The following is a 14,597-nucleotide window of genomic DNA, read 5'->3' as shown; positions in this document are numbered from 1 at the left end:
GAAAGTTTTACAATGACGAGTGCTATATAGTCCTATATTGTGATCCAAGAGAACAAGGAGAGGAACATTTTGTATTTTCTTTAATTGAGAGACCAGAGCCTTGTGGTAATCAAAAATGTTTTACCTGGTGCAATGGGGTGTATATGTGATTCTCTTTTTTCACAATTGAAAGCCTGTGTATTATAGGAAACCCTTTTCTCAACAACACACTATGCCAATGGAATTGCAAGTCCCATGCTTGTAATTGCAATTCATGTAATGCCTTTTGTTGAAATATAATGCTTCTATATTGTCTTGCCACTATAATTATGTAATTGTCACTATAACTGTGATGGAAAAGTAGAAATTTCAATTTAAAAAAACAAGCTTGAACAAATTGAAAGTCTACCATGCTATCAACCAACCATCATAACTTTATTTTTTTGTCTAGACAGCCACACAATTGGTGGCATCATTCTTGAATCATGGATGGACTCTACTCTTGTTGTGTTTAAGATCCGTCTTGGGTACAACACATTCTCAAAGATACTTCAAAAGCTCAGCTTCCCCAATCCTTGACATGAGAAGACCAAGGGCCATATCATTATTTCTCTATACACACAACATTGAACTTTAATCATTCCCTACAAAAGAAAAAAAAAAAAAGAAAATTCCCTATCAATTCCCTAATTAAGAATACACATAAATAGGGAATTCCTATGTAGGAAATATCCTATGTAATTCTCTAGAGTAATTCCTACATAGAAAAATTTTCCTATGTAAGAAATTTCATATGTGATTCCCTAGTTTCTCTAACTAGGAAATGTTCCATTTTCTCTATCATTTACTTTCCCTACTTGTGTATTTTTAACTAGAAATTTGATAGGGAATTCCCTTTTTTTTTTCCCTATGTGGGGAATGATTAAAAGTTCCTTGTGCCAATGATCCAACTACAAAGAAAAACATAAGAGTAACAGTATCCTACAAATATCCAATGAGTAAGGGCAAGCACCAACAATAAAACCCTTAAAGAAAGAATGTAAGTAATTCTTTATCTTTAGCAAGAGCAAGCTCATGATATCCTAACTTAAATGTTCAAATGCACGGATTATGAGCCTTGTGCATGAGACCCAATCAAGATGTTTTTATGATCCCTTGACATGCTTGAGTGGACCCAACCGACCCACATTGTTAGCATTCTATTCGACACAATGCCTTAACCCTTCCATATGAGTTGGCTCAAGTTATTCCAAATCCAAAGTTAAAGTCCAAGTTGAGTCTATGATGTAATCGCCTTCCACCCACAAGGGGTTGACATGTCCAATCAAAGTCATTATCCAAATGTCAATCTGCGTTCAAAGTAAAAGCCATCCACCCTTCTTTTTTCCTATAAGGAGGGGAGGTGGGTATAGACATATCTATACAATATAAAGCAAACATTGTTGGTTTCTCTCTACAAGGGGCACACTCATTCTTGGTTTCATCCTTTCAAATTAACATGCATGCACAACCGACATATCCAATACACAATCAACTAGTAAACAAAAAACTGCAGTAATCTGCATGCACGTTAATTTGAAAGTCTTTCGATTGGTTGTACATGTCTCTTGAATGTGTATCACACAATCAACTAGTAAACAAAAAACTGCAGTAATCTGCGCCATGCATGTTAATTTGAAAGTCTTTCGATTGGTTGTGCATGGCGTAATATAATATGTATGTATATTATAGGTAAATGCTTTTTAGCTCAAAACATTTTACTAGCATGTATTGCTCGATCTTACTACCATGTACAACAAGCAACAAACACTCAGATAAATAGTATGTATTGCTCGATCTTGGCAACGGGTTTGCACCATTCATATGGGTGCACATGCAATCAACAATCAGCACAGAACAGAAGCGATGCATTGAGAAAGTATAAAATACACGCTAGCATGCATGCACAATTTCCCAACCAACATGCAACATGCATGATATCAAATATGCAAGCATGCACACTTAACAGCCAACCTGCATTACACAATCAATTCTGTACTTATAGCTTCAAATGCAAGAATATCGCCTTCCTTGTCATGATGACCAGTACACTTGGAATAATTATAACATGGGCGCACAATCAACAACATATAAATTCCATCGCACAGCTTGATAAGGAATTAGAAATCAGTATGTACTGTATCCTAGGGCAGAGTAAGCAGATGCAGCAAGCAACACATTCTTCAAGTCTATGCAGATGCAAGTGAACCATGGAAATATTGGACCTTGTACAGGAAGAGTAGGAGCAAATACCCAGCGGTATGTACGAATGATCTAGTTCTGAAGCGGCAATATTTTAACATCCAAAATACTCTACTTCTGAAGTAGTAATGTTTCAACCCCAGTTGCCTCTACTCCTTCACTTGACATATCAAGGCTAGCCCGCTGATTAATATTGTTGTCCTCGACTCGATCGATGTCAGAATTCGAGCTTTCGGATGATTTCTGCAATCCAAAACCACAGGGAACAAACAAAAGGAAAGGAATAGATCTGGTACAGCTAGAAAAGTCTATCAAAGCCAAAGAGGATAAATAAAAAAAAGCACACATGCCTGTGGACACCTGATAAACAGGAGCAGTAATTAAACCTACAGGCCATATGCACCCTGTAAGTAACACCTAGATTCTTAATCTTCTTTCGACAGATTGTTACATACATCATGTCACATCATTATACCTAGGAATAGACTATTTTGTATGCATCTATTAAGCACTGCGATTACTGTTTCCTTTCAACAGATCATATGAAGAGACAATATTCCTACTATCGACGTACAGCGAACTGCACCTGTACGATGGACTCATAAGTCATTGGACTGTATTATTAGAGAGCATAACTTGAGAGTATCACTTGGTAATACCGTGTAGAAATATGTCACAGCTGCAGCCGCTGCTATCCCGAACACAGGCACAAGCCACTGCATAGGATCCATGCGCAGGATCTCTTCTTTGAAGACCCTGCATATTTTTCCACTCGGCACGACCTTGTCAAACAACAGATCAGGCCTCGGAGAAAGGAAGTACGACAGGACAGTAATAGCTTTACCTCCAAGTATGCTTGAGGTCATGCTCGGGATGGTTCTCCTTCATGCTGGAATGAAGGAGAATAGCTGCAGCTATGCGCGTGCGAGCGGAATACAGCTGGTTTTCGAGGATCGTGGATAATTTCTGCTTTTCGTGGATCGTGAATAATTTCTGCTGCAAGAGTTCGACGCACGGGCAGATGAGAAGAGACAGGATGGGGGTGGAGCGCCTGAGGGGGGAGGGGACTAGACTCGACGATGGCGCGCGGCGCACCCGCAGTGTCTTCAGAAGCGAGGACGCTGAGGATGGCTGCGGCGGGTGGTCAGATGAGTCAGATCATCACGTGCTCACTGTGCTGCCTCTCCGTCGATGAGTGGAGAGCAGGAGGAGGAGAGAACTAAGGGCGAGAGGTATTACTGATTCGGTTCTTGTTGCTGTGGCTGCTGCTGCTTCGTTTTAAGGTCATCAGGATCGGGGGGGAGAGACAGGCCACCTATCGATCGATCCTCGACACACAAACACATACAGCGAGTCTGGAGTACCGTTTGTTTACTTTGCTTTCGTGCATCGCTTTTCTTCTCTCTCTCTCTCTCCACTATCACTATTGTTATTACTTTATTATTATTATTGTTTGTGCCTTTGTGTTGGGTCTGATGAGTGATGAGACGTGTCCTGGCCTGTCCTCTCGCTTTACGCCATACGCCTGCTGGCTGCCGGGACACGCGTCGCCAGTTCCGCGGGCTCTTGTCACCAGATGTACACGTCACCAGGCAAGAAAGCGATCCCTCGGCGCCACGTAGCGGAAGATATTTCTTTTAGCGACTCTGTCTCGGATTCCGCCGAGCCTTGGAAGGTGGGAAATCTTAAAGCGATGGCCCAGGTGCCATACGAAGCTATTTGGGGCCCCGGCCGCCCCTCTCTCTCTCTCTCTCTCTCTCTCTCTCTCGGTGTCGTGTTTTGACATTTTGATCGCGCTGGACCGCCTACACGACCTCGATCCCACCAACAACAACAATACTTGAAGATGATCCGCATAATAAGATTCACCATTGGCTAATAATGGGATCGTGGTGTAGCATTCTTTTGTGGCAATCTCGGGCAAATTTATCTACATAATAAGATTCACCATTGCCCCCAAAAGAATGGCAATCGAACGCACGTCCAAGAAGTTACAACCCAATCTGAGCTACCTAAGGGCAAAGAGTCTGAGAAGGGAAAGAAACAACAAACCGAGCTAGTTGGTAAGCCTCTCTGCAAGTCCCCCCTAGAGCACATAGAACATCAAGACTTGCAAGGAGAAGACATAGGAGCAAAAAACCCACCAATTTCACACAGGTGCAGAAGGAAAATGTCCCACTGAAGAACAGTTGGACTGCAACTAAAGCCAAGAAGAAGCAAACCAAAATCTCTCTCAAGAGGCTTGCCCGCAAACCTCTGGTTGAACGAAACATTTTTGTGGCCACCGAGGGCTCCGTAGACATCGACATTGAGCTTCATGAATAGGCTTAATATGAATAAACAATCAACTAGGCAACCCTACTCTCCTAGAATGTGAGGGGTTTGGCTAGTGAGTCAAGATGGAACCGATGCATGAGGCTCATCAAAGTGCACAAGCCTTTGGTCGTAGCTCTTCAAGAAGTTAAATTAAGTGAGGAAGATGTTGGAAAAATCTCTATCCTAGGATTCACCATTTATGTTGACACTTTGGCGTGAGGCAAAGGTGGGACCATTCTAGCCATCAAAGATGAGCTCCGACCTCAACTAGCATGGAAAAAAGGGGACGACACTGTTGTGGCTACTAGGGTTACCCTAAGTGGTGAAGAGATAACCCTAGCTTCCATTTATGCTACCAATATGTCATCCAAAAGATAGTGTTTGTGGGAGTGGTTGAAGGGAAACCTCAAACCCACTCTGACCTTGCTTGTAGATGGGAACATGACTCTTTCATGAGATGATCCATCCCATGGAACTGGTTCTATGCTGGCGATAGAGAGAGCAGCATGGGGACACCCTACCCATGATCTAAGGGATCTAAGCTTGGTCTTCCATCAGGAGAATCTAATGCCCTTCACTTGGCATAATAGGCATGTGGGCCCCACATGGAGAGCAGCCTTGACAGGGTCTATGGAAATCTCAATGGCTGGTGACTTGACAGTTGTACAAAGGTAAGAGTCTTGACTTGACTCATGAGACAGCCTCTGGTCACTTACCTACCGTCCTGATTTCTTTCAAGATGGTTCTCTCAACAAGAACCCCCAATGGTCCCCCCCCCCCCCCCCCCTTTAAGCTGAATACCTCATTCCTCAGAGACAAAACCTTCCTTTGCCAAATGAAGCAAGCTTGGACCCTTAATGTTGATGATCTCATCACACTTGATTACAATTGGATCGAGTGTCTACACTCAGCCACAAATGCAGCTAAGCACTGTGGCAAACAAAAAGCTGAACAAATGAGAAAATTTGATCAGCTTACAACCAAGGCAAGAGAAGCACTGATGAGCGTGCTACAACATAATCCAAATGATACCCATATGCAAGCTACTCTCCTCACTATGGAACAAGATCTCAGAGAGACTGAGCAATTTAAAGTTGTTGTTGCAAAGGTGCAACTTAAAGAAACATGGGAATTGCTTAGAGATGCACCCTCCTCACTATTCTTTGGTGCCCTCAAGTACAAGCAAAAGAAAGAACTCATTGCAGAAATTGTTGACATCAATGGAACTAAACACAATGATGGCTGGTCTATTTTGTAGATATTCAAAGTGCATCTCTCGACCATTTGTCAGACATAATGGCCGTCTTGTGCTACTTGCACGGCCGAAGGTTACTATGTCTCAATGTCAAACATAATAACCTTCGACTGGGCAAGTAGCCCAAGACGGCCATTTATTAGTGTGTCTCGAACAAGGGCAAGAAGTGCCAAGGTCCGAAGCTCGGGGGATACCCTCATATTTCTTGCTAAATTTGGTAGGACTTGTCCGACCGAAGGTTATTATGTCTGACACCATTGTTAGTACTGAGCCTGATGAGCTAGAGAACTATAAAAAAAGGATGCATAACTTCCTCAATGCTGTGGTGGACCATATCCGACCTAATGAAGCCCTTCTCCTTGAAAGGCCATTTACAAAGGACGAGGTCAAATACACACTTGATCTTATGAAGCATGGGAAGACCCTAGGGTTGGATGGCCTCTCACCCGAGTTCTTCCAAACGTTATAGGATTCCTTTTCAGAACAGCTAGTTCGCCTCCTCAATTGGATCAAGAAAACGAACGTGATGTTAGAAGAATGCAATGTTGGCCTCATAAAGTTGGTCCCCAAAGCTTCAAATAGGTCCAAACCATCCAATTGGAGGCCATTGACCATGCTCCCCTTCACCCACAAAATCCTTGCTAAGCTGCTCTTGGGCAAAATCAAATGTCATACACCCCCAATGGTATGGCTTTGTTTTCAGGAGGAAAATACAGGATGTTGTGCTCAATCTCATATTCTCCATTGATCATGCTATGAGGCTTGACACTAACTTTGTATTGATCAACATAGACTTGGACAAAGCTTATGACAGAATCAGTTGGAAGTTCATCATGTCCACACTGCAAGCCTTTAGCTTTGGCCCGACCTACCTTGGCATGGTTGGCACACTATTTAGCAATGCTTCAACATGTGTAATGGTCAATGGAAAGCTCTTCCACCCCTTTCCTCTGCATTGATCCATTAGATAGGCCTACCCACTAGCACCCCTCCTCTTTGCTCTAATTACTGACCCCCTCTTGAGGCATGTTGACAAACAGGTGGCAGTAGGAACCTTTAAAGGGCTACCCCTTCCTCATGGGTCTCACATGGTGGCCCAATTTTTTACTGATGACAATGCCAGTATAGTCTAGGCTGAGAAGACTTCATTAGATAATTTGATGGAACTATATCATGAATTTTCTAGCCTATCGGCTTCCAAGATTAACACTATCAAGATAGAGCTTCTCCCCCTAACCTACAATGAACCCCATCCCTAGTTATTGCAATACGAGTTCAAGTTGATAAAATGTGGGGAAATGATAAGATATCTAGGATGCCCTGTTGGTATAGGTCTCTCCACTAAACAGTGATACCAATGGTTTAAGGGAAAAAGTTAGGGTAAGTTTGAGAAATGGCATAAATTTCAACTTTTGCTAGTTGGGAGCCAAGGTGATCTTCACCTCTTTCACGGTCTTTATGGCTTCCTTGATTCCATTCCATCAAACTTCCTAGGAGCAATTGCAGAGACTTCCTATGGAAGAAAGATGCTATGGTCCACTCTTATTGTTGATAGAGAAAATGGAGGCTATGGTTTGGACTCCTTATATCCTAAGGCTCAATGACTGGCACTCTCGACCCTCAAAAGAATCAACACTTCTCAACCCTAGGCAAGTCTTCTTAAAGAATGGCTTAATGCAGCCAAACTTGCTAGCAAAGAATGGCTTGAAGCATCCTGACATGACATGGTAGGTGGGAATCTGAAGATTAAAATGCCCTAGTCCAAGATGGCACAAGACTTGGCTCAATTATGGGACTCTCTCTTGGGAGAAATAAAACTCCTCCCTAATCCCCAAATGAGAGAGGATGGCTCATTATTTCTCAACATTTGGCTCTCCCCCTTCCCTTATGATCCTCCCCTAGCACCCTATCGTAAACAATCGAGATTCGCAAGGAAGATTGCTCTAAAATGTTTGAAGACATGGGCATATGCACGGGATGCAGGCTCCAGCTCCTGGAAGGATATGCCCACCATCAGGGACCAATTCAGGCTCAATGAATTGGAACTTCAATGGTTCATGAGGCTGATGTCACACCTCAAGCCTGAATTCCTGCCACCATGCAAGCCACAGAAGCGCACCCATCTCCTTAAATCTTTGGTCACTAATGTAGGCATGAGAGCTTGGACTGTCAAGAAGCCCAAACAAATATATGGATCATCTGCTCAGGTAACCATGCAAACTTGGGCTGCATGGAAGAAGCAATTTCCTCACTCTTGAATGTCAACCTGGAGGAGACATCTAAGAAGGACTTGGAAAGCCACCAGATCTAATCGCCTTAATACCCTCCTATGGAGACTGGTACTTAAAAGGTTCCCTATCTGGGAAAGACTCAATAAAGCCCTTAAGCTCCCCCCCCCCCCCCCCCAATTGCATGTGGTGTGAAAAGGAAGAAGAGAGAATCACCCACCTCTTTTGGGACTGTCTTGCTGTTAGACCAGTATGGAAAGTCATTAGAAGGTGGCTAAGAGTAGCCAATCTAAAGAACTCAGTCACTATGAAGCTTGCCCTATTTGGTGATTCCGAACTGCTAGACAATACCTCACTACTGTTGTTGGATACCCTAAGAGCAATTACACTCAAGCACAATTGGTGTTTGAGAAATAGCATTATCTTTCGGTCAAAAAAGAGGATTTCCCCAGTAGAGGACATACTTGCCTTTGAAGATTGGATCTTAGTCTTCTTGAAACATATCAAGAACACCCATTGGGTCTTTCGACTTTTTTGTAAAAAATTAGTTGCTTTGGCCTAATGCCTTGATGCATATCCTTTGTATGCTTGATGTAAGTACTTTACTATCAATGGAAACTTACCCACATATTATTATTATTATTTTAAAAACAAAAACAACAACCAAGAATCAAAATTATCTCTAACATTATCTCATTGCTCCCACCCCCATCTTTGAGGATTAACCAAGTGGGTTGTTTTCTAAGATAATGATCATTACCATTGTGTAGCTAACAACTTTAATCTCACTCAAGTGGAATCCAATTGGATGGAGGCCGTTTTTATGGAATTAAGGGACAACTAGCCCATTTAAGTGGTAGCCATCTCAAATTTTGTTTTTCACTCCCTTGAAGGCCCCAATAGGAAAATGCTTTCAAACTATACGAAGACAAGGGACTTCATAATCACCTTGCACATCATGAAAGTCTACAACAAATGGAGGAAGAATTTCCATTTTGCTTCTACAATCCCATTCGATAAAAAGACTGAAAAATGTATGGAGGTCTACTTCTTCCTATAGCCTCCTGGAGAGACTTATGTTGAAGAAGCTTCTCATGTAAGCTCAAGAATGATGCCCTCTCTATTAGAGAGTGGAGGAAACTAAAAAACACCTTCTTTGGGACTACCTCAATCGTGATGTGGTGTGGAAGAAAGTTAAGCTTTGACTTAAGCTAGCTAATCTTAGAGAGGATTTCGGCATATCAATGGCCAAGAAATTAGTAAAAATGGGATGAGATCTTGTCACATTTCTTGATGTTGCAATTACTACCTTTTTTTACTCGGTATATTCTAAATTATAGAAAACATTTATCTCATTGCATTACAAAAATAAAAATAATGAGAATGATCTCACTCTCTTAGTATCAATGAATGCCACTCATGCTTAACAAAAGTAGGTCCTTGGAGGCTAAAGCTACACTTTCCACTAGCATTCACAAAAACCCAAAGTTCAATGTAAAATGAATTGCAAAAATTTCAAGAAAACCAAAATTTGCAAAATAAGGTTCAAAATCTTAAACTTACAAAATCTATTTGAAACAGCAAATATATGTAATTTAATGCAAAAATCCATCCAGATTTTTGAGTTAAAGTTGTTATATTTTCTATCAAAAAAGTTTTCATGAATGCAACTTTTTCCATCTTATCAAACTTACATCCTCAATGGGCCATATCATCAAGTTCAAGTCATATGTGGATCCAAGGGGTTTCAACATTATTTCATACTTCCCTACTTGTGTATCATTCTTAAACCCATGATAGTTCTCCACTAACTAATTGCACCTCAACTCAATTACTTACTTTTATAGGTTTGTATCTAATAATGTCAAGCATGAATTTGTAACTATGCTCTCATTTCTCTGTAGACTTGGTTTCATGTCAAGGACCAAGGGACTATGAAATTCAAAAGCCATGATTAATTATTTCAATAAGGTGGTAAATCCCCTAGAAGACCTTTGCACTTGGTTCTATCCACTTAACTAAGTTTACTCCATGATAATGGATGTCTTAAAGTGATAAACTATTAAAGCTTTGAGTGTTACTCCTAAGAATTGGTCCCAAGGTATCCACATTGCTACACATGGTCTACTTAATGATATTCATTATGGAGCCATTGTATGATGCCAATTTTGTACAAGGTATTCTGCATTGAACATGGCATTACCAACAATCATACAATATCACCAACCATTGCATGCATTAAATGTGATAGAAACTCTTACATCAATGCACTCAAATCCATTTCTTTTTCATATTTTGAAGGCACTACAATCTTGAAATGCATTCAAGACTTCAATATCATAATTAGCCTTCTCATTGCCACACTCTTCATCTCCATAGTCAATGTTCAAAGTAGGCCTTCATCACATTACAACCTAGTAGACAACTTGATCGACATATACCCTTCATGTTATTCATCTAGTTTATTATTCATGTAAGGTATTGTTTGGCTATCTATCAAATCACACTTTGCATATCTCCTTCTCACTAGAGAATTAATCATAAGCACTTCCTTAATTTGTGTCAAGCCATTTGCAAAGGACATCCTTATCCCAACCAACATTAAATGATATATATTCTCCTTACCTTTTCATATTGATGGTATACATGAATGAACATATGTAGATGAACTTTCTGATCTTAAAGATTGCATGCTTTATGTTTGTAGCAAAAGCCAAAAATGAGGACAAAAGATGATAATTGCCTTACCACATGTCTTTAGAGAGCTTGTAGATGTAATAATTCGTGCTTGTTAGCCTCCATAGTCCTTTGATGCTACTTCAAATTTGTATACAATGAATTGTACATTTAGAGCATATTGTGCCTCTCTCTCTCTCTCTCTCTCTCTCTCTCTCTCTCTCTCTCTCTCTCTCTCTCTCTCTCTCTCTCTCTCTCTCTCTCTCTCTCTCTCTCTCTCTCTCTCTCTCTCTCTCTCTCTCAACAAATTTATAGTGGATTTTATCGTATCATTTTTCGATTTCCAACTAAAGTAGAATAGAGCTATACTTGGCTATTTTATTTTAGATTATATGGTATCATTATTCTACTTCAACTAGAGTAGAATAGTACAAAACTTCATTGTAAAGCTTTTGAAGAAAGACTCCTTCAATAGTACAGAGTGCTTTCTTCCAACTTTCTCCCCTCGTCTTGCTCCCCTCATCTTCCTTCATGATAAGTACTTTTTCTCTAATATCCTCTTCCACTCAGGTACAACTTTGGTATTTATAATCTATTCAAAAGTTTTGACAGCAATGGTTCAAAAATTTTGATAGCAATGGATATGGGGATTTAGTTTTCAAATCATGATTTGATAGATTTTAAGGTTTGGAATCAAGCCTTGTGGGGCACAAAGAGAGAGAGAGAGAGAGAGAGAGAGAGAGAGAGAGAGAGAGAGAGAGAGAGAGAGAGAGAGAGAGAGAGAGAGAGAGAGAGAGAGAGAGAGAGAGAGAGAGAGAGAGAGAGAGAGAGAGAGAGAGAATCAAAACTGTAAGTGTGATGATATGGAATTACTATGATTGATCATCCCCAAGTTAATGTGAACCTAGGATAGGACCCTTACTCAAACATGTGATTTTGACTTGTAGAATGACCTTCTATTATAAATGTAGTACTATTATGCTCTTAGATGGAAAGTATTACCTATGATCCCTATCCTTTGAATATAGCTCTATTATTATGCTCTTAAATAGTAACTAGAGGCATGTGATTCATATCTTTTGGGTACAATAGTAACTTATTATATTGTGACGTTTATGTTTGGTACAAAAGTTTGTATAGATCATCTCCATGTAATATATTACAATTATAGTGTATTCAATTAATAAAACATTTCAAGGATGAAGTATAGATCATGTCCATGTAACAGGACATTGCAAGGATGAGTAAAATATAAAAGAAACATGAGGGTGAAAGAAACAATATACTTGAATAATAAATTATATGACAATGATCTATGCATAAGAATTAAGAAGATGGAATGGTGGTTGAGGATGGCATGTGAAGTGACACCAAATTCTATGAGCATCTACATATGTGTTTGCCAAAGCGAGGTTTGTCAACTATATTGATCTAGGAAAGGGACTAACATAAACAATGAGATGGCTTAGCTAGTTTGGAAATTTTTACTTTAAAGCTTTCATTTCTATAGGTATTCATGATAGGATGGTTTAACTATCAAGTGAATGAACATAAGGTTGGTGTACAAGCTAGCATGGGAAATTTTCAAGGATGGCCTTTTCAAACAAGAAATCTTTCAACTTTTCTCCTTATGAAAAATACATTGAATCATGCCTCAAGTATTGGTCTTCTATGCGTATGTGTGCTTTGCATGGCAATTAATAAAGTGTAAGTAATAACCAATTATGCAACCCTCTATTTAGAAAAATGGTGTTGGGTACATATAATTTTTTTGGGTATCTATCAAACTATGCCAACTATATAGCTAAAACTCGAGGATGGTTCTCAAACCTATCAAAATATTTCTTGATTTGTACTTTGTAGCTTTCAAACTTATAAAGGATGACTTTTACCCATAGATAAGTGTCAAATGATAACATTTTTGAAAAAAGCTAAAAGTTGACGGAAGTGCAATAATGCTCCAATCGACTAAAGGTTTTTAAAGTTGTGAAGATACTTATAAGAAACTCCATTCCATAGACTTTTTCCCTCTTGAATCTCTCCTCAATGATTTCACAATATGCAAATGCTCTATATAATCAGCATTCAAGTCTATTTTAAAAACCCTTTAAAATGAATAGAACACTCCCTTTCTCTATTCAATTGAGAAAATCCCATTTAAAAATGGTCCTGTATTTGTAAAAAGATTAACAACGAGGTTTTACAAAATCCCTCCTACCACTAAAAATGAATGTAACACATCAATATGCATATCTACTTATGTGCATCTATCAAAGCATCTAATAATCTTGCAAAGTGGATCCCCTTTTAAGTGCAAATATAGACACAAATTCTTTTTTGTTTAAAAAGCAGAGTTCTATTGGTTGTCGAATTATAGTTCAAAAATGAAATTGTAATCATGCTAGCAGAAGCTTCTTGGTTTTTCTCTAAACTTGCATGCATGCACCTTGAGCATCATGCAATGCAAAAATGCATCATAATTAATTAAATCAACATACAAAATAGTATGACAAATATGCAATATCTTATTCAACAAGACATTAATGAAAATTATTAAATACATAATCCCAAAATGATATAGCAAGGAGATTGCCCAAACATTTTTAGCTATCTATCGATAAATGTTCATGGATATACATGTAAATTTCAAGATTAGAATTTGGCTTGAATTACAAAAAATGATAACTATAAGTTAAGGTATATCTTTTGAACAAAAGAAAACATTGAGGAAAAGTACCTGATACACTAAAAGAGATCTTCTTAGATCCAATCTCATCAAATCTAGCTTCCTCATCTTCTCCTTCTTTGCTAGATATCTTTACATGTGAGGTATCATACATAATAGTATGAAGAAATGAAAATATTGGGAGAGAGAGAGAGAGAGAGAGAGAGAGAGAGAGAGAGAGAGAGAGAGAGAGAGAGAGAGAGAGAGAGAGAGAGAGAGAGAGAGAGAGAGAGAGAGAGAGAGAGAGAGAGAGAGAGAGAGAGAGAGAGAGAGAGAGAGAGAGAGAGAGAGAGAGAGAGAGAGAGAGAGAGAGAGAGAGAGAGAGAGAGAGCTCTTGCAAGACATACACAACACATAGACAATGCACTCAAGATAGATAAATCCTATTATTATTATTATTATTCTCCACAATACCAATCTAGAATAGATAAAGGGAAAATGCAACATACATAACATACAAGCAGTTCATAATGTGAACATGGTAACTAATAAAGTGAATAGATAGATGTGCCATAACTCATGTAGGTGGAGTAATTGATGTCCATCTATAAGGTATCACTAGAAGCATATTCCAATGTAGATACCAACCATGCCAGTGGTGAATGTGGAAATAGTCATCCAACTACATGAATGTGAGCTTGTGCTTGACATCTTTATGCTCCCCCTTAAGCTCAACTCCATGACATGTACTCCAAGTAAGCTTTGAAATCATTGAAACATTTCTACTTTGAGGTCCTTAATGAAAATGTCTACAACCTTCTCTTGTATGCTCACATAAATGAGACCAATATCACTTGCCAAGGCCTACTCTTTGATGAAATGGTAAAAAACATCAATATGTTTTGTATGTGCATGAAAAAACTTGAGGGCATTGCTCATAGAAACTGGGTTCCTTGCCAATTGTATACTACTTATGCTATTAGAGTGAATTACAACTCTCATCTCTAAGCTATCCCCAAATCATCAAGTAGCCTTTGTAGCCAAGCTAGCTCACATGTTGCTATAATAGTACCCTTGTACTCTACCTCTTTACTTGATGATGCAATTTTGGACTATTTCTTATTGCTCCAACTCATAATCCCACTCCCAAGGAAAACACATAACCATTGTTAGACTTCTCCTTAGCCCAATTTGCATTAACGTAACCAAATAACTGCACTAGCAAATCTCCATCATA

The 14,597-nt window shown here is 39.3% G+C and overlaps 1 long non-coding RNA gene across 4 annotated transcripts; it reads right to left on the bottom strand.

The window, feature by feature from the left end:
- Positions 1-395: 395 nt before the first annotated feature.
- On the bottom strand, positions 396-3,604 carry LOC148039268 (uncharacterized). Of its 4 annotated transcripts, none has more exons than XR_015690399.1 (3): positions 3,065-3,604; positions 2,571-2,976; positions 396-2,463 (listed from the first exon to the last, which is right to left on the bottom strand). It is a non-coding gene; the product is annotated as an uncharacterized LOC148039268 (long non-coding RNA). The 4 variants fall into 4 exon arrangements; XR_015690398.1 differs by having other exon boundaries at positions 396-2,624; positions 2,880-2,976; positions 3,065-3,600; XR_015690397.1 differs by having other exon boundaries at positions 396-2,606; positions 2,880-2,976; positions 3,065-3,599.
- Between the last annotated feature and the right edge of the window lie 10,993 nt (positions 3,605-14,597).

The sequence above is a fragment of the Lygodium microphyllum genome, chromosome 3 (genome assembly GCF_053477565.2).
Source record: "Lygodium microphyllum isolate KBCC chromosome 3, Lygodium_microphyllum_v1.1.10, whole genome shotgun sequence".
Taxonomy (NCBI): domain Eukaryota; kingdom Viridiplantae; phylum Streptophyta; class Polypodiopsida; order Schizaeales; family Lygodiaceae; genus Lygodium; species Lygodium microphyllum.
This window is presented reverse-complemented; position numbering and strand designations above follow the sequence as displayed.